Source organism: Bos taurus, chromosome 1, assembly GCF_002263795.3.
Source record: "Bos taurus isolate L1 Dominette 01449 registration number 42190680 breed Hereford chromosome 1, ARS-UCD2.0, whole genome shotgun sequence".
NCBI lineage: Eukaryota > Metazoa > Chordata > Mammalia > Artiodactyla > Bovidae > Bos > Bos taurus.
In genome coordinates, this window is record NC_037328.1 from 51,779,939 (window position 1) to 51,802,658 (window position 22,720).

General features: G+C 38.9%; 2 long non-coding RNA genes and 1 other non-coding gene across 3 annotated transcripts in view; 1 reads left to right on the top strand and 2 right to left on the bottom strand.

Moving 5' to 3' along the window:
* The window catches only part of LOC112446991 (uncharacterized), a 158,967-nt gene extending 146,460 nt beyond the window's left edge, over window positions 1-12,507 (bottom strand). The window contains exon 1 of the long non-coding RNA XR_003035012.2: window positions 12,160-12,507. This is a non-coding gene — a long non-coding RNA (uncharacterized lncRNA). The remainder of the gene's footprint in view (window positions 1-12,159) is intronic.
* LOC100848469 (uncharacterized) lies at window positions 7,458-14,298 on the top strand. Its single transcript, XR_139201.6, has 2 exons — window positions 7,458-9,031; window positions 12,964-14,298. It is a non-coding gene; the product is annotated as an uncharacterized lncRNA (long non-coding RNA).
* MIR2286 (microRNA mir-2286) lies at window positions 8,463-8,536 on the bottom strand. Its single transcript, NR_030836.1, has one exon. It is a non-coding gene; the product is annotated as a microRNA mir-2286 (primary transcript).
* Window positions 14,299-22,720: the final 8,422 nt, after the last annotated feature.

Here is a 22,720-nt window from a genome sequence, read left to right on the forward strand (position 1 = left end):
AAGGAGATCCAACCAGTCCATTCTGAAGGAGATCAGCCCTGGGATTTCTTTGGAAGGAATGATGCTAAAGCTGAAACTCCAGTACTTTGGCCACCTCATGCGAAGAGTTGACTCATTGGAAAAGACCCTGATGCTGGGAGGGATTGGGGGCAGGAGGAGAAGGGGATGACAGAGGATGAGATGGCTGGATGGCATCACTGACTTGATGGATGTGAGTCTGAGTGAACTCTGGGAGTTGGTGATGGACAGGGAGGCCTGGCATGCTGCAGTTCATGGGGTTGCAAAGAGTCGGACACGACTGAGCAACTGAACAGAACTGAACTGAATAATAGTGATCATAATTTTGACTATCTCTTGTATTAACAGCTAATATTAAAATATAAAAGGGCTTCCCAGGTGACTCAGTGGTAAAGAAGCCACCTATCAGTGCAGGTGACCCAGGAGACTTGGGTTCCATCCCTGAGTTGGGAAGATCCCCTGGAGGAGGAACTAGCAACCTGCTTCACTCTTCTTGCCTGGGAAATCCCATGGATGGAGGAGCCTGGCAGGCTACAGTCCATGGGGTTGCAAAGAGTTGGAAATGGCTAAGCTACTCAATGCATACACACACACACACACACACACACACACACACACACACACAGTGAAATGTAAAAAGAAAACAATGTTAAGTTGAATTTTTCTTAGATTGAGCATGTGTGTGCCAAGTCACGTCTGACTCTTTGTGATGCTATGGACTGTAGCCCGCCAGGTTCCTCTGTCCATGGCGTCCTCAGGCAAGAGTTCTGGAGTTGATTGCCATGCCCTCCTCCATGGGTCAGGGTATTATCCTGACCCAGGGATGGAACCCGCAACTCTTATGTCTCCTGCATTGGCATGTGGGTTCTTTACCACAAGCGCCACACTTAGATTAAGTTAGAAGCCCCTCTCTTAGACTAAGTTCCATTAATAATGTGAAAGTGAAAGTATTAGTCATTGAGTTCTGTCCAACTCTTTGCGATTCCATAGACTACAGCCCACCAAACTTCTCTGTCCGTGGGTATTTCCAGGCAAGAATACTGGAGTGGATTGCCATTTCCTTCTCCAGGGGATCTTCCTGACCCAGGGATCGAACCCACGTTTCCTGCATTGCAGGCAGAGTCTTTACCATCTCAGCCACCAGCAGCAGACATTAATAGAATAAACTAATGTTACATTACTCTATATAGATATCTTTATATCAGTAGTTACAGAAACTATATATGCAAAACTAAATATACAGTACATGTGTATTAGTTGCTCAGTCATGTCCGACTCTTGGCAACCCCATGGACTGTAGCCCGCCAGGCTCCTCTGACTATGGAATTCTCCAGGCAAGAATACTGGAGTGGGTTGCCCCCTTCTCCAGGGTATCTTCCCGATGCAGGAATTGAACCTGCGTCCTTCACATTGTAGGCAGATTCTTTACCATTTGAGCTACCCGGGAAGCCTCATATACTCTATAGTATAACAGTATATTTGCAGAGAAGATCCATTTCTCAGTAATCCAAAGAAATTCAGAAACCATTTATGCTTCCAGTTTTCTTAGATACTGGCATTCAATACAATTTAAGTAGAACAATTTAATAACAGCAGATAATTTGGGTTATGCCATTAAGGTGGCAAAAAGCATGTTTCAATATACTATGAATTTTTTACAATGAAACACTGATAAATTAATTCTTGACCAAAAAGAAAATGTTTCAGCTTCCTTTTGAAACACAAGCATCATCATTCATTGCTCTCTACCTATCTTTGTGTTTCTACCAGGTAGGCTGCATATACCCAGATCTGATAAGAACTTCACAGACAGAAATATTGAAAATTCATATGCAATTTATGAAAATCATTAAAAAGAGATTCAAGTACTGACATGGTGGAATTTTAATGTCTTAGTTTTTCTCATTTAAAAAGTTTCTAAATATACTTTAGCATTTGAATAGAAACAAATATTTCTAATACTTCCTTCCAGGTTTATATAAATTCCTCCTAATTTCACTCTTCTCCTCTGTAGAAATCAAATGTGTATCTAGTTTACATAGGCACAGCATAGTACAAAGGCTCCTAGTAAGTAAGTGCTCATATTTCATTTAGCGGATATTTACTACAAATGTGTGCAAACTTATATAAAGCACTTGTATAAAGTACTAGAGTACTAGGGATCGTGTAAAGATACATAAAAAGGATAGTCAGCTTTCCTGATTTGTAATTTTAAAAAATAAAATGAATACAAATAAAATAAAATAGTAAAGAGAAGAAATGAAATAAAATGATAAAATGAAAAAGGATGGGGAGATTATTTTTCTACCTCTTGGGCTCCTTCTTATATGATTATCATATTGTTGTTCTACATTTTGCTAAATTACTATAAAAAGCTTAAATGCAGAGTCTATCATATTTTTCACCCTATCTTTAACATCTGCCCTAATGAAGAAGAGGCTTTCCTCATGGCTCAGGCAGTAAAGAATTCACCTGCAATGCAGAAGACCTGGGTTCAATCCCCAGGTTGGAAGATCCCCTGGAGGAGGGCATAGCAACCCACTCCAGTATTCTTGCCTGAAGAATCCCTGTGGACAGAGGAGCCTGGCAGGCTACAGCCCATGGGGTCACAGAGTTGGACACAACTGAGCGACTAAGCACAGCACATAATGAAGAATATAAATTTAAGAGAGTAAATAAACACTAAAATGTCACATAAGAGAGAGAAACAAAATACTATAAGCACTAAAATCAACACTGTGAATGCAACTACCTCAAGTATTAAGGAAACAGCTTATTGTTACCTGAAATAAATGATTTAAATGTTTTCTCAAAATCCACCATTTGTGATTTGAGGTAGGGACTTCAGAAGTTAGAAACAGCATTCTTAGCAATATCTAGAGCCAAAGCTAAATCTTTGAGGAGTAGTTCAGGCTGGATTTCTAGGTTTATCCTAACAGGATGTAATTTTGTATATAAATATGCATGTGATTTTCTAAATATTAAAAGATTCTTCTCTAGTCATGTTCCTCATGGAGAAAGAGTCTGAGCAAAAATCAAATGCTGAAACAAGGCCCTTACTTTTTAAAGTGCTTTTACTGAATGTGAGGGGATCCTGGCAGCACCTTATTACCTAATCCCATGGAAGAGCTGGAATACAGATTATTCTAGCAGCCCACAGTTGCTACAGTTCTGAAACAAATAACATGATCTCCCATGCTCAAACACACACATCTGCACATGGACCGACTTCCATCCAGGAGATAGACCTGACCCCTTTAGAAATGACAGAGTAAATCAGGAAATCGGCTCCAAGGATTCTGTCCTTCTGCTCTGCTTCAGGGACCCAAATTCATACCCTAATGGTTTTAAGTTTCCATGACCAAACCCAAGAACAAGGGGCAGAAGACCTGAAGGCTCACAAATAGCCCATCCATGCTCTTCTGTGGAGACAAAACAGTTTTATCCAACATCCTTGGAAAAATGTGAATGATCTGTTCAGGACTGAACTGCTTCACCCCTGTTGTATGTAAATTATTCATGACCCTCTCCTTTGGCACATTTTGCACTCCATTTTCTCTGCTCACTTCATCAGCTTTTTTCCAAGCTATCTCAATTGCCTTGTGCTCTGCTCTCTTCAGAAACTTAAAGAGGAAACTGCATGATTCATTCAATTAACTGAATCATACATTTCTTTTCGATATATTGGGAAGTAGGGAAGGTGCTTTGGGATTTCTTTAATAGCTTTTTAGAAAACAACTCCTTAAATTATTCTATTTGAAATGTTTGAAATGCTTTGTCTAACTTTCTCTGATAGCATGATATTGCACTAAAACCCTGGAGTGTTAGGAAAACCTATTTCTGTTGTCAGTACTTCACTGTGAACAGCAGGGGGCAATAGCATATCAAAAATTGTGAAACTGTCTCAGGCTCTGAGAAACACTGTTGAATTGCTGCACTGGGTCTGTGTTTCCCAGCCCGATGATCTCAGCTCTTAGATGAAGTCTTTTGTTTTGTGTCCTATTTTACAATGCACTGTTCAGTTTTTTGTGAGTTGTGACTTATTCAGACAGCATTTCACTGCCAGTTTAGCTTAAGAAAAAAAAAGGTGAGAAAAAAAAAAGAGGAAGAAGAAAATTAAAGTGCAGCTAAATGAAATACAAAAAGACAAGTAATCCTGCCTGTATTTAAAGTTTGTCCCTTCTCTGTTCCCATCCATTGCAATCTTGAAAATAGTTTTTCTGGATTACAGACTTAATATACCCTTAAGCCTTCCCACATAGATGCACACATTTCATTTTACCTTCTCTGTCATACAGTTAACAGATATCTGTATAAAAAGGAAAAACTGTTTTAAGCTGAATACTTTTTAAAATAATTCAAAAAAACTTCTATGTTGTGTGCTAGCCTTTGGTCAAGCATCTCTGATTAGAATTTTTATATTTTTCTGCCTTTTAAACATTTATTAGTCAAGATACATTTCACTGTTATGTTTCAATAAAGTTATTCCCCTGTGAATTCACACCTTCAGCTAAATGGCAAAAAAGCTGAAGTTGTGAAGCTACAGCTGATGAATTTGGGGGTAGAATATAATGTAGAAACTAAAACATCAAAGATTTGAGAATATATTCAAGGATCATTTCCACCACATTGGAAGGTGTTTCATAATCCAACCTTCAAAATCAGCAGAAATTAAACTATTTCACGCATAATTTGAGTTCTGCCTTAAAACATAAAACCGCTAAGACTGGCTTCTCCCACTTAGGCTGAAATTCCCAGAGTTATTAATTTATTACTGTGGGATGGCAGAAGTAATATTATTTCAACATCTGGCAACAAAATTACTGTTTAAGGGATATTCCTTCCCTCCTTGAGACTGAGGGCCCTATCTGATACTCTGATACTCTTCTGGCCTGTCTCCTAGTATTCAGCTGCACACAGCACTCCAGTCACACCAGCCTCGTTGCTGGTCTTTGAAAACACACCCAGTAATCATGTGTCTCTAGGCCTTGCTGTTCTCTCAGTCAGGATAAATCTTATTCCACTTATCTAAATGACTCATTCCTTCACCTACTTCAAGAGTATGTCCAGGGACTTCCCTGGTGGTCCAGTGGCTAACACTCTGTGCTCCCAATGTAGAGGCCCTGGGTTCAATCCCTGACCAGGGAACTAGATCTCATATGCCTCAACTAAGAGTTTGCATGCCACAACTGAGACCCAGAGTAGCATGCCACAACTGAGACCCAGAGTAGCCAAATAAACAATTTTTTTTTTAAGAGTGTGTCCAAAAGTCAGTTTCTCCATGAGGCTTTCCCTGACCACCTACTTAAAATAGAAAATTTCCCCCAGCATTTCCTATACTCCTTGTCCTCCTTTATCTTCCTCATTAGTACTTATCACCAAATATGTCACATATTACATGTAAATATAATAAAGATGAGTTATCTGAGACCAAACATAACAACTAATAGGGACTTAACCCCTCCATAAACAAGGACAAACAAAGCGGCTGATTGTAAAGCAAAATCCAACTTTTTGCTGCACATAAAAGACAAACACATACCGAAAACAAAATAATTCATAAATGTTAATAATGAAAGGAGGCAAAACGGTATACCAAGAAAATACAAAGAAAGAACTAATACTTTGAAATCCAATTAAACAAAATTTAGACCGAAGCCTATTACCAGGTCAAAGAGCACTTTACAACTTTAAAGGCTACAATCACAGTGAAAATAAAATATTTATGAAAGATATGCAGCAAATAACACAGTAGCTTCTTTCACTTAGCAGAAACTACAAGAGAGTCAAAGAGACTAGAAATACTTAATAATAGCAGACTTTAGTATACTTCTTTTGGTCCGAGACCAAAAATGGTACCAAAAACACTTATAATAGTTGAGTCTATAGTTACATACAGAGACATCTATACCTCAATAAATTACAGTAAGAAAAATACAAATAATATTCTCCATCAATGACACGATAAAAGTATGAATCCATAACAAGCAAAGCACAAGAAAATCTTCCCACCTTGAAATTTTAAGCTTTCTATTAAACTTAGCTTGGCTCAAGGAAAAACAACAACTGATAATGAAATTTTTTAGAAAAAAAATAATGAAAACATGATATCAGGGTTTACAAGATATTGCTAAAAAGTGTCCAGAATAAGATTCATGAATTTAAAAATTTATATCAATAAAAATGAGAGAAGATGAGTTGGATATTATACTCAAAAAGTTATAAATATTTAAGGCTTGCTTTTTTTTTTACATTTTGGACTTAATTTTCTTTTTAATTAAGCAATCTATACTTGAAAACAACCTGGAGCAAATCTAGCTGTATCAAACTGCATTTAGCACTTTTATAATTCATTATCACATTGGTACTGTTATTTTGAAACTACTATATATGTTAAGGGAAAAAGTAAATACGCAATTATTTAACATTCGGAATCATGCTTTTCAGCAGAAAAGAGATGCAACATGAAATCAAATAAGTAGAAAATTATGTAATCTTTCATTAAAATTGGAACATCACAAATTTATGATTTATTTTTCTTTGAAAAACCACATAATTCCTACATTTTGTATTTATAACTTTGAGAAGTAACAATAAGCCTTTCAGTCATGAAGATCCTATATACACAGAGTGTGGTCACCAAATACCATTTTCAGTGAATGCAATGAAGACTCTTTTGAGAAATGTCTCGTTCTAGGTGTGGAACAGTAAATGAGACTGTTCCAATATGAGACTGGGACTCAGGGTCTTCATATATTTAAGCAATAAGCAATTACAGAGGAAAACAGAGGAGATGACTCTATTTACATTACCAATAAACTGAAAAATTATCCTAGGAGTAAATGTCATAAGAACTGTGCAAAATCTATATGAGAAAAACTTTGAAGCTTTTCTGAAAGATAGAAAACTGTGACTCGAATAAAAGGAAAAATAAACCTTGCTCCTCAATTGAATAATAAAAAATTATAAATTAATGCCACTTTTCAAAGTATGTTTCAAAGTATGTTTAGGTTAATGAGGCAGTACAGAGGAAGGCAATCCTGTGAACTCCTAGTTCCTGTAGTGTACATGGAAGAAATAAATAAGCAACATTATTTCCCCCAAAACCCGGAAATCAAAATAAGAAAACAGCAATAAGCTATTTTGTCAATAACTAGCTCTACCAGATATTGAAATATACAGTTTCTATAGTTTGAAGAGTATATTATTAGCACTTGAGTAGACAATCAGATCAATGGAAAAAATAGAAAATAGAAATGTAGAGCCAAGAATGATGTGAAAATTTATGTATGTGATAAAAGTGATATCTCAAATCACTGGGAGATAAGTGGACTTTTGAAAATTAAACGCTGTTAGAACAGCTAAGTAGGTCTTTGAACTAGGAAAAAAGTGGATATAACATTACCCAAGTGGAGTTTCAGCCAATAAAAGCCAAAAAATTTAACATGAATCTTACAATGAAGACCAATTTGATTATCCAAATAGACATTCTGGAAAAGCACTGGTCTGAACTTGCCAAAAAAGCCAATGCCAGAAAAAAACAATAAACAAAAAAGGCTGAGGAAGTAGTCTAAATTGAAGGAAGCTAGAGACTTGGTAACTAAAATCAATACGTGATCCTTGTTAAATCATGAATTTATATTTTACAAACAAGTACAGGGGAAGCAAGGATTGAAGGTGGGGGGACAATCAAGGAAATTCTAATATGGATTATATACTAAATTACAGAAATGTACCAATGTTTAGTGCATTCCGACTCCCTATGTTGGAAAAATCTAGTGATATATATCCTAATGACATACCACTGTGATACTATTGGACAGTAGTCCTCAATCGGGGCGATTTTGCCCTCCCCTCCCCTGTCACACAATGTCTGAAAACATTTTTGATGGTCACAAGTTGGGGAGGGCAGGGGAGGGGAGGGTTGCTACTGGTGTCTAGCAGCCTCTAAAGCCAGGAGTGCTACTAAACATTGCACAATGCACAAGACGGCGGCCCCACTCCCCTCACAACAAAGAAACATCATGCTAAAAATCAACAGCGCCACAGTTGACAAACCCTGATGTAGGAGAATCCCTTATTCTTAAGGGATAGTACTGAGATATTGGGCTTCCCTGGTGGCTCAGCCGGGAAAGAATCTGGTTGCAATGCAGGAAACCCAGGTTTGATCCTTGGGTCCAGAAGATCCTCTGGAGAAGGGAAGGGCTACCCACTCTAGTATTCTTGCCGGGAGAATTCCATGGACAGAGGAGCCTGGCGGGCTACAGTCTACTGGCTTGCAAACAATTTGTCACGTCTGAGCGACTACGCAACTAAGACACACACACACACCCGAGATATTAGGCTGAATTAAATGAAACTGTCTTCTGTTCAGTTCAAATATCCGTAATATTGAAGGGTGAAGGGATATAGTATTCACAACTGTCAAACTATGCAGCAAAAAAACACCGTACACATCGTTCCGCCCTGCTTCCTCCCCCATGGGCTACCGAAGCAGGGTCGCACTCCTCCAGGGCGTGTTGACCCGCCGAGTCTGCGCGATGGGAGGATCCTGCGAGCAGCCACTGCGCAGGCGCCGGGTGGCAGCCGCACCCACGCGGCGCTTGTCCAAAAGTTACAGATGTGCACCGGGACCTCGCAGTCCGCGCGGCTGCCTACTGCAGAGAGAGAAGAGAGAACGCCGCAGGGCGCGCCGTTGGCTTCTGCGTGAGTGACAACGCTGCTTTCCCAGTTCGACCCCGTCTCCTCTGCGCTCCGCGGAGGGCTGGAGTGAGCATCGTTTATCCTTTGGAGCATTTATCCTTCGCCAGGAAGAGCCAGTTGTGTTTGGTCCCTCGTGCCTGGCCATTCCCAGGCTGGATTCTTCGGAGGTGGGCTTTTACACTTTCCTTAGTGGATTCTGACTTCCTGTGTCTGACGAGCCTGGGCAGTACTACATCTCCTGACCAGGGACCGAAAGTGCCCTGGTAGGCTCATTCCACACCCAGCTTCTCGTCAGGAAGAGCTTACCCAGGTAACATTTTTAAATACCTTAAAGTTTTCAGCCTAGAGTTTCCTAAGGAGTCGGCAGACTTTTTCTGTAAAAAAGCCAGAGAGCAGACGTTTTAGGATTTGCAGGCCAGGAACAGTCGTTTTTGTCGCTTTTCTTTTAACAGTCTCATAAAAATGTAAATAAATAAAACGCTCTTAGCTTCGGACTTCACAGAAACATGAGGATTACAGTGTTTAGACTACAGTCTTTCAATTTACCCAGCACGGAGGCTAGAGCTTTAGCCCCCAGTTCAACCACAGTTTTGCAATAGGCTCAGAGGACTACGACCCACCCCCGAGTGTACTGGGCCCCGCCTACCGAGGCTGAGCTTGCCATCTTTGGGGTCCCTACACCTGCACTTCTGCTTTTCCTTCATGAGTGTGGCCAGTGGTGAGTTCCTGGCAATCAGCAGAGCTGCTAGGAAATCCCCAGATCCACAGCCACACCATCCTTCACTCTAAAAGGGCAGTCTCTTCCTATCTAGGAGCAAAAACCAGTCCTTACACTGAGACTAGGTGAGGATAAACAATACAAGAAGATCTCACAATGCAGTATCAACTGTATTTGTCATTGTATAGAATTTTTTCTATTGATAAATGTAATATATTTATGCCCACTATGGTAATTTGGGAAATGCTGAAAAGTAGATAGAAGAAAATAAAAATTTAGCATACTCCCAAGCCACAAAAATGAACTATCAAAATTTGTTTAGTTGGTCTTTTAAGTGTATATGAATAGGATAACTTACTGAACTGGATTTCTAAAAAATGTTTCTTAATCAACTTTTGTTGAAGTGCAAAATCCAGCAAAGTGGTCAAATTGTAAATGAACAGTTCAATAAACTTTCGAAGGCTAACACAAACACATCCTTACATCCACCACCCAGATCAAGAGATAGGGCATACCTAGCTCCTCCAGCCCCATATTCAGTCAAGGGCAGCTTCTTCCCAAGTATAACCATTGTCTTATCCTCACATTCATAGATTAGTTTAATTTCTTTAAATTCACGTGAACTAAATTAATCAGTAAATTTTCTTTAATTTCATGTGAAATGAATTAATCAGTAAATATCCTCCTCTTGTAATATTTCTTTCTCTCCATATTACATTTGAGACTCATTCAATGTTGCATGTAATGTCTATGAATTTTGTCTTATGCTGTACAGCATTTAATTGTGTGAATATACTGCAATTTATCGTTTATACTATTGTTTCTTAAATTTAAGCTATATTGAGATATAGTTCCCATACCCTGCAATTTTCATCCATTTAAAACGTACAATTTAATATTTTTGTAGTATATTTACAGATAAGTGCAACCACTGGCAGGCACAGTCAATTTCAGAACATTTCATCACCTCAGAACAGCTCCATACTCTTTAGCTGTCATTCCCCTACCCTACATCCTCTCCAGCCCGAAGCAACTACTTTTTGCCTCTATAGATATGCCTATTCTAGACAGTTCATAAAACTGGTCCCTTATACTGATACTAAATATTGTGATTGGTTCCTGATACTGATAGTGAATATTCATGTTATTTCCAGGTTTGGAGCTAGAAATACAAATAATACTTCTGTGAACATCATTATACTTAATCAGCATATTATATGTATCTAAAGCTATATATGTATCGAATAGATACATATTTCTATGGGATATATATCTAAAAGGAGAATAGCTCCAACATAGGGTATATACATGGTTAGCTATAGTTGATGGTGCCAAACAATTTTCAAATTTACACTCCCACCAGCAGCAGATGAGACTTTTCACTGCTCCACACCCTCACCAACATTTGGTGATTGTGTGGTTTCAATTTACACTCCTCGGATGACTAATGGGAAAAGAGTGTCTTTGCATGTAATTATTAGTCATCTGAAGATCCTCTTTAGTAAAATGCCTTAAAGGTCTTCATTTCATTTTTGGAGGGGTTGTCTTTTTCTGTTTGATTTATATATTCTAGATGTGAGTCCATTTTCATTTATGAGTACTGCAATCAAACAGATACTATTTCTTATCTGACTTGCATTTTAACCATCTCGTTAAATTTTAATGACTGTAAATTTTAAACTTTTACTAAAGTCAGTCTTCTTCTATGGTTAGTACCTTTGCTATCCTAAGAAACCATCGCCTACAAGAACCTTCTACTATTTTACCATATAAAAACATGTTTTTCTTTGCATCTTTAAATCCACTAACCACGAATTGATTTTGGAGTATGGCGGGCAGTAAGTGTTAATGTTTTTTTTTTTTTCATGTAGCTGTCCAGCTGATCCAGATGCTTTTCTTGAGACTTCTTTTCTCATTGCCCTGCAGTGTTACCTTTGTCATGAATCAATAGAAACATAAATCAGTACAGATATTGGAATTAATAGCCAAGGTCTTTAACCATGACAAATATATTAAGGAATCTTACAAAAATAAGATGTAATATATGAAGAAGTAGACAATTTCAAGAGAGCAACAGATCTTTTTTTGTGAGATGGAAGTCCTACAACTGAAAAATACAATATCTTGGACACAATCATGAAAGCATCATTAAACTTGAAGTCAGGTTGCTAGAAATCACCCAAATATAAGTGCACTGAGACAAAAATATTGTAAATAAACAAAGCAGCAGTGACTGATAAGAATAGTATCAAGTGGCCTAAAATATATGAAATTTAACTCCTAAAAAAGCAAAAGGAGAGAACCTGGGACAGAATTATGTTTGAAAAATATTGGCAGAAGCTTCCCAAAATTGATCAACTCTGTATTACCCAGGATATTTGCTTGTTTCCAAGGAAGAGAGTGGATCCCAATACCCTCGCTTGCCAAGAATGGAATTTGGAAGTGAGCATAAATAAACTTGTACATCTACATGAATGAGCAGTAGAACATTTTAAAGGCACACAAAACTGGGGGAAATATCTTGTTTGGTGGAACTGTCCCACACATTACTATACTTTTAACATAAATTTTGCTTACCCACTAAAGCCCAGAGTACCACCCAATCATAGTAATACCAAAATGTCCTCCCAGGTTTTCAGAATATCCCCCAGTGCATCGTATGGCCCTACATCCATCGAGAGTCCCTCTCTCATGTGATCTGCCACTGCTGTCTTTCCTACCTCATCTTCTAATCTTCACCTCTCTCAAACCACTCTGGCATCTTTCCATCTGAGGGCTTTGGGGATGCCTTTTCTTGCTTCCTGAATGGTCCCCTCCCAAACATCCATATGACTGACGCTTTTCTCCTCCTCAGGTCTTTGTTCAAACATCATTTTCTCAGTACGACCTAGAAATTAAACAAAACAAAACAGAAAACTTGCATGTTCATTCCCGCATCCCCAGTTTATTTTTATCTGTAGCCTTTATTTGAAGTGCTATATATTTTAATTATTTAATTTCCTTACTGTCTCACCTTCCCCACTCATAAAATATAAGTTTCAGTGAGGAGGGAGAGGAATTTACCAATTTTGTTCTCTGTAGTGTCTTCAGTACCTTAAATGAGTAAAAAATTTTAACAATAACATTCTTCTCAGAGATGGCATGTGGGCAACCTTAGTGTATTCCTAATAACCCCTAAATCTTTCAAGATATTCTTTCAGTGTTTCATGAATAAGAAAGTTCTGACAGTACTCCAGTAATTTTTACATTTTTAAAGTATGTTTGAGTGTCTTAGAAAAAAGGATTACAGTGCTAACAGCTCCAGCTTTTTACCAAAGAGAATAAGAAATGTGATATGGTTGTTTCCAAAGCAACAAAAAGCTTTACCTCATTAAGTAGACTGAGGGCTTCTCCTTATTAGATTGAAAAATCCAATCAAATAGCTGAGGGCTGCCTCACAAAGAAAAAATACTTAGAGCTGTCATCACAAAGAAATTTGCCTATTCAATTATAAGCTAATTTGTACCAACTTTTTTTTTCTTCAGGCATCAGGATCAATGATGAACTTTCAAAAAGGAAAAAGATGGAAAATCATCGAAATTATCATAATCTGTGCTCCCAACTAAATAAGTGTTTCTTTGTAGCATGTGTAGAGTCAAGGGAAATTATATTCCTGTGTTATTTAGTCTACCAACAACCTATCTGCATACTGTCTTCATCTAGACTACTCTTGAAAGCAGAGCCCGAGACAAAGGTAGAGACATATTCTATTTGGAAATGTGGTCCCAGGGAACAAGGATGAGACAGGGGAGAAAACAGGTGGAAAAGGAAAGAATGTCCAGGCAAAAAAGGTAGTGTTAGTACCCACTAGTGTTCTTGGCTACTTAGTGCAGAACCCTCCCAGTATCCTAATTAAACTGTGTCTCAGAATTGTCTGCCTGAGGGATGAAAAGAAGAAGCATTTATCTGTCAGCTGATCTCACCTGTGTGCTGAGGGCTGCTCCCATGGGGCAGCAACACCCCCATGTGGAGAGCCTCACTGGGCTACAGCATCACACGTGCTGCAGCAGAGAAGCTTCAGGACAAGAAGCTAGATTCTTGATACACGCCTGAGATGAGGCACTGTCAGCACAGAGCAGGGTGAAACCTGCCCAGAGCTGTTCACCAAAGCCACAGCTGGAATTGGAGGTGGAAGACATGGGAGGCAGTGCACAGGAGGCATTTCTGAAGCCTAGAGAATGTGCCATTAGCCTTGTCTAAATCTATATTCTCTCTCCTTTCTATCATTGCAATTTCATTGTCCAGAACAGAGCTTGGCAGAGGGCTAAATAGGAAGGCTAAATGTATTTCCTAGAAGCTGTATGTTAATAACAGTTTTAACCTTGAGTAATGCTCATAAGAAATAGAAAGTGACATTAGAACTTGAAAAAACTTAAGTTACTCTATTGGATAGCAGGATTAGATATCCTCTAAATTCATGTAATCTGAGAAGTAATCATAAATTGGAGAAATAAAATCAACCATTTCTTATATTTCCTTGAGCTTTATAAATGTCATTAGTTTTTCCTAAGATATTGTCTTCTATTGTTACATAGCACTAGCGATATAGAAATTACAACCAATGAAGGGAACACTGGTAGGAACACAGGAATGAAAAATGTTGGAATAATTTCCATCACATAAAGGGTTGGTATTAATATAGGTTGGAATCGGGGCAGGGGATGGGGGATAACTGCACATTTTGATTTGGGGTTCCTCTTTGAAGTTCCATTTTACCAGAAATAATTTTCTTTCTGCCTACATCCATGTGATAGCATAATCATCCTCTTATCTGGTCTGGAATCACCATCAATAGGAATAAACTTCTGAGTTACTTAGAATGGCTTGAGTCCTACTGTTTGCTGATTGTTAGCACAGTGCACACATGTTAGACATGAAACGTTACATCCACACATTTCAGAATGCATGCTCTTTTAAGGTATGAAAGTGTTAGTTGCTCAGTCTCATCTGACTCTTTGCGACCCCATGGACTGGAGCCTGCCAGGCTACTCTGTCTTTGGGATTCTCCAGGCAAGAATACTGGAGTGGGTTGCCATTTCCTCCTCCAGGGTATCTTCCCAACCCAGAGATTGAGCTCAGGTCTCCCACATTGCAGGCAGACGCTTTACCATCTGAGCCACCAGGGAAGGTATACCCAGGACACTTACCAAAACTAACCATATGACTGGTCACAAATCATCTGAACAAATCTCAAAAGACTGACATCCTATAAGAGTATGAAATCAGAAATCAATTATATAAAGGTTAAAAAAATGTCCCAAATGATAGTAATGTAAGGAACATACCACTAATGATCACTGAGTCAAACTATAAATCAGAGTGGTATTTAGAAAATATTTTGAAATGAATTCTAATGAAAATACAACATATCAAAACTTGGTGGGATGCTGTGAAAGCATATGCTTATTGGAAATTTAGATCTCTAAATATCTAAGTATCTTAGAAACTTTACAAAATGGTTAGCTGTCAAAGTTTCAAGAAGCTAACAAAATTGTGTGAAGCAGCTTTTTAGACACTGGACAACCGGAAGCAAAGGACTGGTCACTGAGCAGGTGAAACAAGGTGACCCTACACTGTCCTGCCTTTCTAGGGTTAAGCACTCTGGATCACATTGCAGGAGGAGGAGCTTGAGCAGAGCAGAGGAGTCTTGCTGAGTTGAGGAGACCAAGACTGGTATTGAATGGGACAGGTGTCTTGAGTTTTCAAGGCAGAGTATCAGCAAGAAAGAAGGTATGCAGAGAAAACATTCCCAGAAATTTGCTTACACATCCCACTGTACCCACTGCTAAATACTAAACAATTCCCCAAAGTAGCACTCCATCGAGCCATAGCGGAGAGTCCTCACAGAGAACTCCAAACTTTTACTCGGATCTCAGGAAGTTATACATTACGTGGTATCTCTAAACTAGCCTGATGATAAAATCTACACTAGACTTGCTCAAAAAACAAGCCTCAGTATCATGAAGCTGATCATCGGGTAACTACCTGCGAGAACCTCCAAGAAGCACATGCAAATATGGGATTCAATGTATAAGAGATGTACTTGGGGAAATGCCTGTAAGGGTTGAAAAGAGAGGAAGCCAGAGGGGCAGAATCTTCAGACTACCTAACATGTCTACCCCTTTGAAAGAAAGGAAGGCTGAGATTGAGCAAGAGTCCCAGACTGCAGCACAATTTCAGGAGGAATCTCATCAGATGTCAGCCGAGAGGGCAATGTCAGTGGAGAAGCACCACTAAGCAGAAGGACAGCTTGAAAAATGAGTTAAGAACAGTAAAGAACAGGGAACCCCTTTTTCCACACACCTGGCTGTGTGACTTGTAAGCCCATTCTTAGTATAACAACACCAAAGTTTTCAAGCAGGACCTATAGGCAGGGGAGGGTGGAGAACACCATCTATACTTAGTTCTTTTAACATAGCCTGCAAGGCACTGTAAGGCTAGTGAGAAATTTATGATATTATGTTCTGTGATACATCAGTTCCATAGGATGTGAATTGATGGTAGGAAAAAAACAAAGCTGGACGGTTTCTTCAGTGCCAGATTCTCAAAGCCATTCATATGTGGAAGTTTAGCACAACTCTTCCAAGGAGATTATCTGGCTCCCGTGGCAGCTTGTGATCTACAACTCAGATCCCCTGTCAAGGAAGCACTAGCTCCTTATTTGCTGGGAGTACTGTCAGCAGGCAGCCTATAGCTGTCTGCTTTCTTTGGGAACTGCCTCAGCTTCAGGGAACTGCTCAACTGAGGTCTCACCCTTTGTGGTGTTGCCCATATCCAATGACCTGCCAGTGCAAGATGATGAAGTTGTCCTTTTGCCCATCTCAGGACACCTCTGAAGGTCATTCTGACCCCAGAGCTCTTGGGTTGCTGGCCAAGGCTGCTGTTAGATTTGGATTACAACACAGTTTTTCCTTCTATCCATTCCTGCTGCTTTCCCTCTTTCCTACAAATACTGGTTTCTACAAGCACTCTGCTTAATAAACATCCTGGTTATGCTTCATCTCAAGAGTCTGCATCTTAGAGAACCCAGGCTGAGATGCCCCACTTCCCAATTCTGTTTGCCCACCAAAGCCTTTCTTCATAGAGTATCTAATGAGCTCAGGGATAGGAAACATTCTGATGCTGGTAAGTACGAGTGTGAGAACTAAGTGCTTGTGTGGGACGTGAGGGAGGGGTGCCTGAGCCTGAACACAAGCCCATGAGCCCTTTGCAATTTGAAATCAGGTCAATATTGAGAAGATGTTATTTAGTCACTAAGTCATGTCCAATTCTTTGCGACCACATTAACTTCAGCCTGCCAGGCTCCTCTGTCCATGGGATTTCTCAGGCAAAAGTACCAGAGTGTGTTGCCATTTCCTCCTCCAGGGGATCTTCTCAACCCAAGGAATGAACTAGTGTCTCCTGCATAGGCAGGCAGATTCTTTACCACCAAGCCACCAGGGAAGACCCTTGTCTGATTCTGAAAGTGCTACAGAATCCATTAGCTATTGAGGCAGATGGAGAAGATCTAAATACTATATGACCTATGCAAATAAATTTGCATTTATCCCGTAAAAATGCTAAAGGTGATCAGTGAGGTTGGATGAAATGCAGTCATTTTTGTCTGACAAAGATTTTGTCTTCACTGCTGCCTTGGGATATTCAGTGGGAGAAGAAAAAGGAAAAGTATAATGAAAGCCTTTGAAGTATAATGAAAGCCTTTGAAATTCATTTTCCAAGAAATGAAAACTAGGCAGTAGATCTTCAGAACTGGGAAGTCTATCCTAAAAGAGTCCAGTGAATTATAAAACACTTATTTAAATATTTGTGTTTGGCAAGCCACTAATGCTATCTCAACATGTATTACTAAAAAAAAAAATAATAATAAATAAATATTTGTTACAAATCTTTGAAATAATCATTTTTGTATTTTAATACTGCTCTGAAACAAGGAGCTGGCTTGAAAGACTTGCACTTAAATGATCAGAGACAGTGAGCTATCAGATGGCATAACCAGCATAGAGCAATTTCCAAATAAGATGAGATGTAACAGCCTCTACAAACATGGCTTGGGGAGGAGTTTGCCTTAGCTCACTTGAATAAGCTACTGTCTATAGCTCACAAGGGTCCCGTTCTTAATGAGGTGGTGCATAGCAGCGCACACTGTGAGTCCAAATAGCAGATGGCAACACTGTTGAGTAGGCTGGCAGTCTGATGTCTAGCAACCAACTGGCAGCAGTCATTATTAAACTGATTCATGTGCCCGGGGAAAATCTTTATAAGACTCTCAGCAAATGTGAGCAGTGAGAAGCAAATGATCTATCTGCTATTCCTATCTTCTATGGATACCTATATTTTAAAAAATATTATTCCCCAAGGCAATCTCCAGAAAGAAGTGGCATGATGCGTGAACTGGAGGCCCTATTCCTTTCCTATATACTCTTGTACCTTTAAACATGATGGCTATGATTTCTGTCTTCAGTGAATCACTATTAACTCAAAGGAAATAGCTTCATTGTATTCACCCTATGGACTTAACGGCAAATATTCAATGATTTGTAAGCACTTATAGATTTTCTAAATAAGCTTCCATGTAAATGGTATTGCAAATGTAATAACAACATATTCTGTCTCACATAATGAAGCAATGGCCTTTGTTCATGATCCATTTACCTGCAGCAGATAACACATCCCTGGGTGAAGAGCTTGTTATTATCACAATTGGTTAGGAATGCTGACTAAGAAAGCCACTGACTTTATTTTAATTTATTTAGTTTGGTCGCCCTAGCTTCACTCTCTTTGCACCAAGGTCAAAGCAGCTCCAGGCCTGAGGGCTGTTAGAGGCCAAAGTGCACTGTAGCTGGGGGTGGGGTGAAGAAATCCACTAGCTTTAGAAAACTGTTATCATCTAAGGATTTTACACACACACACATTAAAAAAAAATCTTGAAACTATTTGTTTTAAAAATTCTGTCTTTACAAATCAAAATGTTAAGTAAATATCATTTTTTCTTTTCAAATGTTAAAGGATCTGCTATTTCTTATCATAAAGCCAATTTCTATACCTCTATATAATAATATGCAGATGACACCACCCTTATGGCAGAAAGTCAAGAGGAACTAAAAAGCCCCTTGATGAAAGTGAAAGAAGAGAGTGAAAAAGTTGGCTTAAAGCTCAACATTCAGAAAACAAAGATCATGGCATCTGGTCCCATCACTTCATGGGAAATAGATGGGGAAACAGTGAAAACAGTGTCAGACTTTATTTTTTTGGGCTCCAAAATCACTGCAGAAGGGGATCTCAGCCATGAAATTAAAAGACTCTTACTCCTTGGAAGAAAAGTTATGACCAACCTAGATAGCATTTTCAAAAGCAGAGACATTACTTTGCCAACAAAGTTCCGTCTAGTCAAGGCTATGGTTTTTCCAGTGGTCATGTGTGAATGTGAGAGTTGGACTGTGAAGAAAGCTGAGCACCGAAGAATTGATGCTTTTGAACTGTGGTGTTGGAGAAGACTCTTGAGAGTCCCTTGGACTGCAAGGAGATCCAACCAGTCCATTCTGAAGGAGATCAGCCCTGGGATTTCTTTGGAAGGAATGATGCTGAAGCTGAAACTCCAGTACTTTGGCCACCTCATGCGAAGAGTTGACTCATTGGAAAAGACTTTGATGCTGGGAGGGATTGGGGGCAGGAGGAGAAGGGGATGACAGAGGATGAGATGGCTAGATGGCATCACTGACTTGATGGATGTGAGTTTGAGTGAACTCTGGGAGTTGGTGATGGACAGGGAGGCCTAGCGTGCTGCGATTCATGGGGTCACAAAGAGTTGGACACGACTGAGTGACTGAGCTGAACTGATATATTAATAATTAAGACTTAAAGGTGAATAGGTATGATGATATTAATAGCACTCAGTTGTGTCCGACTCTTCACAACCCCATGGACTGCAGCCTACCAGACTCCTCTGTCCATGGGATTCTCCAGGCAAGAATACTGGAGTGGGTTGCCATTTCCTTCTCCAGGGGATCTTCCCATATATTAATAAGACTTAAAGGTGAATAGGCATGATGATATTAATAGCAGCACTACAAAAGCTCAATCTGAATGTCAGCCACCTTACCAAAAGATAAATATGGTATTCTCTTTTAGAACAGAAGAGTTCTAGTGATCATGACCTAGATGGAAACGCATTGTGTAAATTTGTATGTACCAAGTAGTCGTCTTCTAATTTTCCAGGCAAGAATATTGGAGTGGATTGCCATTTCCTTCTCCATTCTAATCTCCCACCTTTCATTAAAGCTGCTCTTATCAAAGACATCAATGATATACATCTTGCCAAAAACAATTTCATTCTCACACTCGAACTTACTCTAACTTCCAAAGGCATTTAATGCAATTGATCACTACCACCATCTTGAAACACTTTCTTGGCTTGGTTTCTAGAATAGAAGTGCACCTGCCTGGTTTTCCTCTCTGTTGCTTCAATTCACTGTCAGTTTTCCTCATGAAAATCCTCATGAAAAACCGGACCTTGTGACATCTGAATAGCTTTAGATATTCTCTGCATGCATTCTGACATTTGAATGAACTCAGACATTCTGTTATGTACACTTTAATGAGGGCAGGCACTGTGTCTGACTTACAGCACACAATGAACACTCAAATACTTGTTGAGGGAATAAATGAACACAGGAACAACATACTGTTTGAATAGATGAGTGTTAAGAACAATGATGATGACCTGGAATTAAATGTTTCCTAATGTTATTGAGTTGGGCATAAATATCATAATCCTTATTTTTTATCTTTTTAGAACACAAAATTGAGGTTTAGATAGGTCAAAGAACTTGCTCAATAACATGCAGCTTCAAATTACTAGAGCTGAGACTTGTACTCCTTTGTCCTAGTCCAAAGGCTATGCGCTCAACTCAGTGCTCCATGTACTGATAAGTATAAGAGAAGACAAGGAAGAGGACCCCTAGTTCAGCTTGCTTATCTCCTCTGCTACAACAGTGTAGTCTTGAGGTTGGTGGTTCTGATGACATCAGAACTAAAAATGCTATTTTTTCTCACATTCAAAATTTAAAAAGACCTATCCCCTTATCTGTAAAAGAGAGATGAAAATACTATCAATCGACCTTCCATAGATTGTTACTTTTAGGGTGAAATAATATAATGGATATGCAAAATATAAATCACCATTCAAAAATATGGATGGTTTCCATTCAATAATTATTACTACTGGGAGATATTAAATGAAGTGCTGAAGTAGGGAGGCAGAAAATCTTACTCACAGGAACAGACTAAAGGAGCAGGAAGAAGACAATCAGGAAAGAGCTATATTTAGTCAATAATATTGCATTAACTTTGTAAAGTAACAGAAAAAAATTTATATTAAAAAAGAGCTAGAACATTCTTCACCTACTTAACACTTATCAGTTAGGGAAAAAAAGAGTTAATGTTCTCTAGTTCCCATGTAAAAGATAATGAACACCCACTACAAAATTACAGAATTAAAGGTTCATTGACTTAGCCATACTATAATTTTTTTTAACAACTAAAAAAAGAAAATCGTAAGGATAAAAGCCTGATGCTGTGAAATAAAACTAGCATTTCTGTAGTTTATTCATTTTGTGCTTGTGTGGTTTCTAACTTCCATTGACTCCAGAGGCATTACAATTAGCATCTCCCAGGGATGACTGGAGATGGAGGAGGCAGGGGAAATTAGGTTAATGAGGCAGTACAGAGGAAGGCAATCCTGTGAACTTCTGGTCCTCAGAATATACAGGTCTTTGAACTGTAATCAGGTAGCCACAGTTAGGAGCACTCCCAAAATTTCCTTTCACTACTGGATTCCAGGTTGTAATATTAAGTTATTATAGAAAATGTTGACCAAGATAACTTAAATTCTGGTACTTTAGTTTACTATGAGGGCTTCCCTCATAGCTCAGTTGGTAAAAGATCCTCCTGCAATGGAGGAGATCCTGGTTCGATTCCTGGGTCAGGAAGATCTGCTGGAGAAGGTATAGGCTTCCCATTCCAGTATTCTTGGGCTTCCCTTGTGGTTCAGCTGATAAAGAATCCGCCTGCAATGTGGGAGACCTGGGTTCGATCCCTGAGTGGGCAAGATGCCCTGGAGAAGGGAAAGGCTACCCACTCCAGTATTCTGGCCTGGAGAATTCCATGGACTATACAGTTCATGGGGTCACAGAGAATCAGACATGACTGAGCAACTTTCACTTTCACTTTAGTTTACTAATGGTACCTCCGTCCTTTGTCAGCAATGTAGTCATCAGTTCTCTGTTAAGGAGACTAAGGATGTGTGTGTGTACGTCGCTCAGTCACGCCTGACTCTGTGACCCTATGGACTGTAGCCGAACAGGCTCCTCTGTCCATGAAATTCTCCAGGCAAGAATACTGGAGTGGGGTGCCATGCCCTTCTCCAGAGGATCCTCCCCAAATAGCCAGACCTCCTGGTCACATTTGTGTCTCCACTGTGGACATCACACAGGACATTTAACTTAGTTAACCAAAAGTATTTCTTAACCCACAAAGCACAGAAGTATGACCAAATGGGTAGAGCTTTGGAATCAGTCAGGTTAATATTTAAATCTTAGTTCACATACTTAGCAAATATAATGCTCAGCCTCAAAATGTTCATTATTTAAATGGATATAATCCCTCACAAGTTAGTTTTGAAGTCTCATGATGATAAATTTAAACTGATTAGATTGCCTGGCACAGAGTCAGTTTTCAATAAAGCATGGCGGTTACAATTACCAAAGTTGTTAATTATTGGAATGGTGATACCAAAATTGTTGTGATTTTTCACTGTTTTTTTTTTTAAAGAGAGATCCATATGTGTGTTTACATAGAATTTATTCTAGAGATTTAGTCATTCGTGCAACAATCACCTCAGTTCTCGTCTAATTATTAACGGATTCAAAGAACAGTAACTAAGTGCCTACTATGTGCCAAGTACCATGACTCTAAGGTCTAGGGAAGATACAAAAATAAATGTAATATAGACTCCATTATAGAGAATACGTAAAAAATAATTTCAAAAAGAAAATAAGCAACATAAATGAGGCATAAACAAAATACTGTGGAATTCAGAAGTGCATGGTTCTTCTCTGTAAAGGATTCTACGAAACTATAATGGAAGAGGAGGTATTTAATCTAAGCCTTACAGTAAACATACAATTTAGATACACAGAGATTGAGGAGGAGGAAGACAAATGAATGGATGATTCATGAATGAGT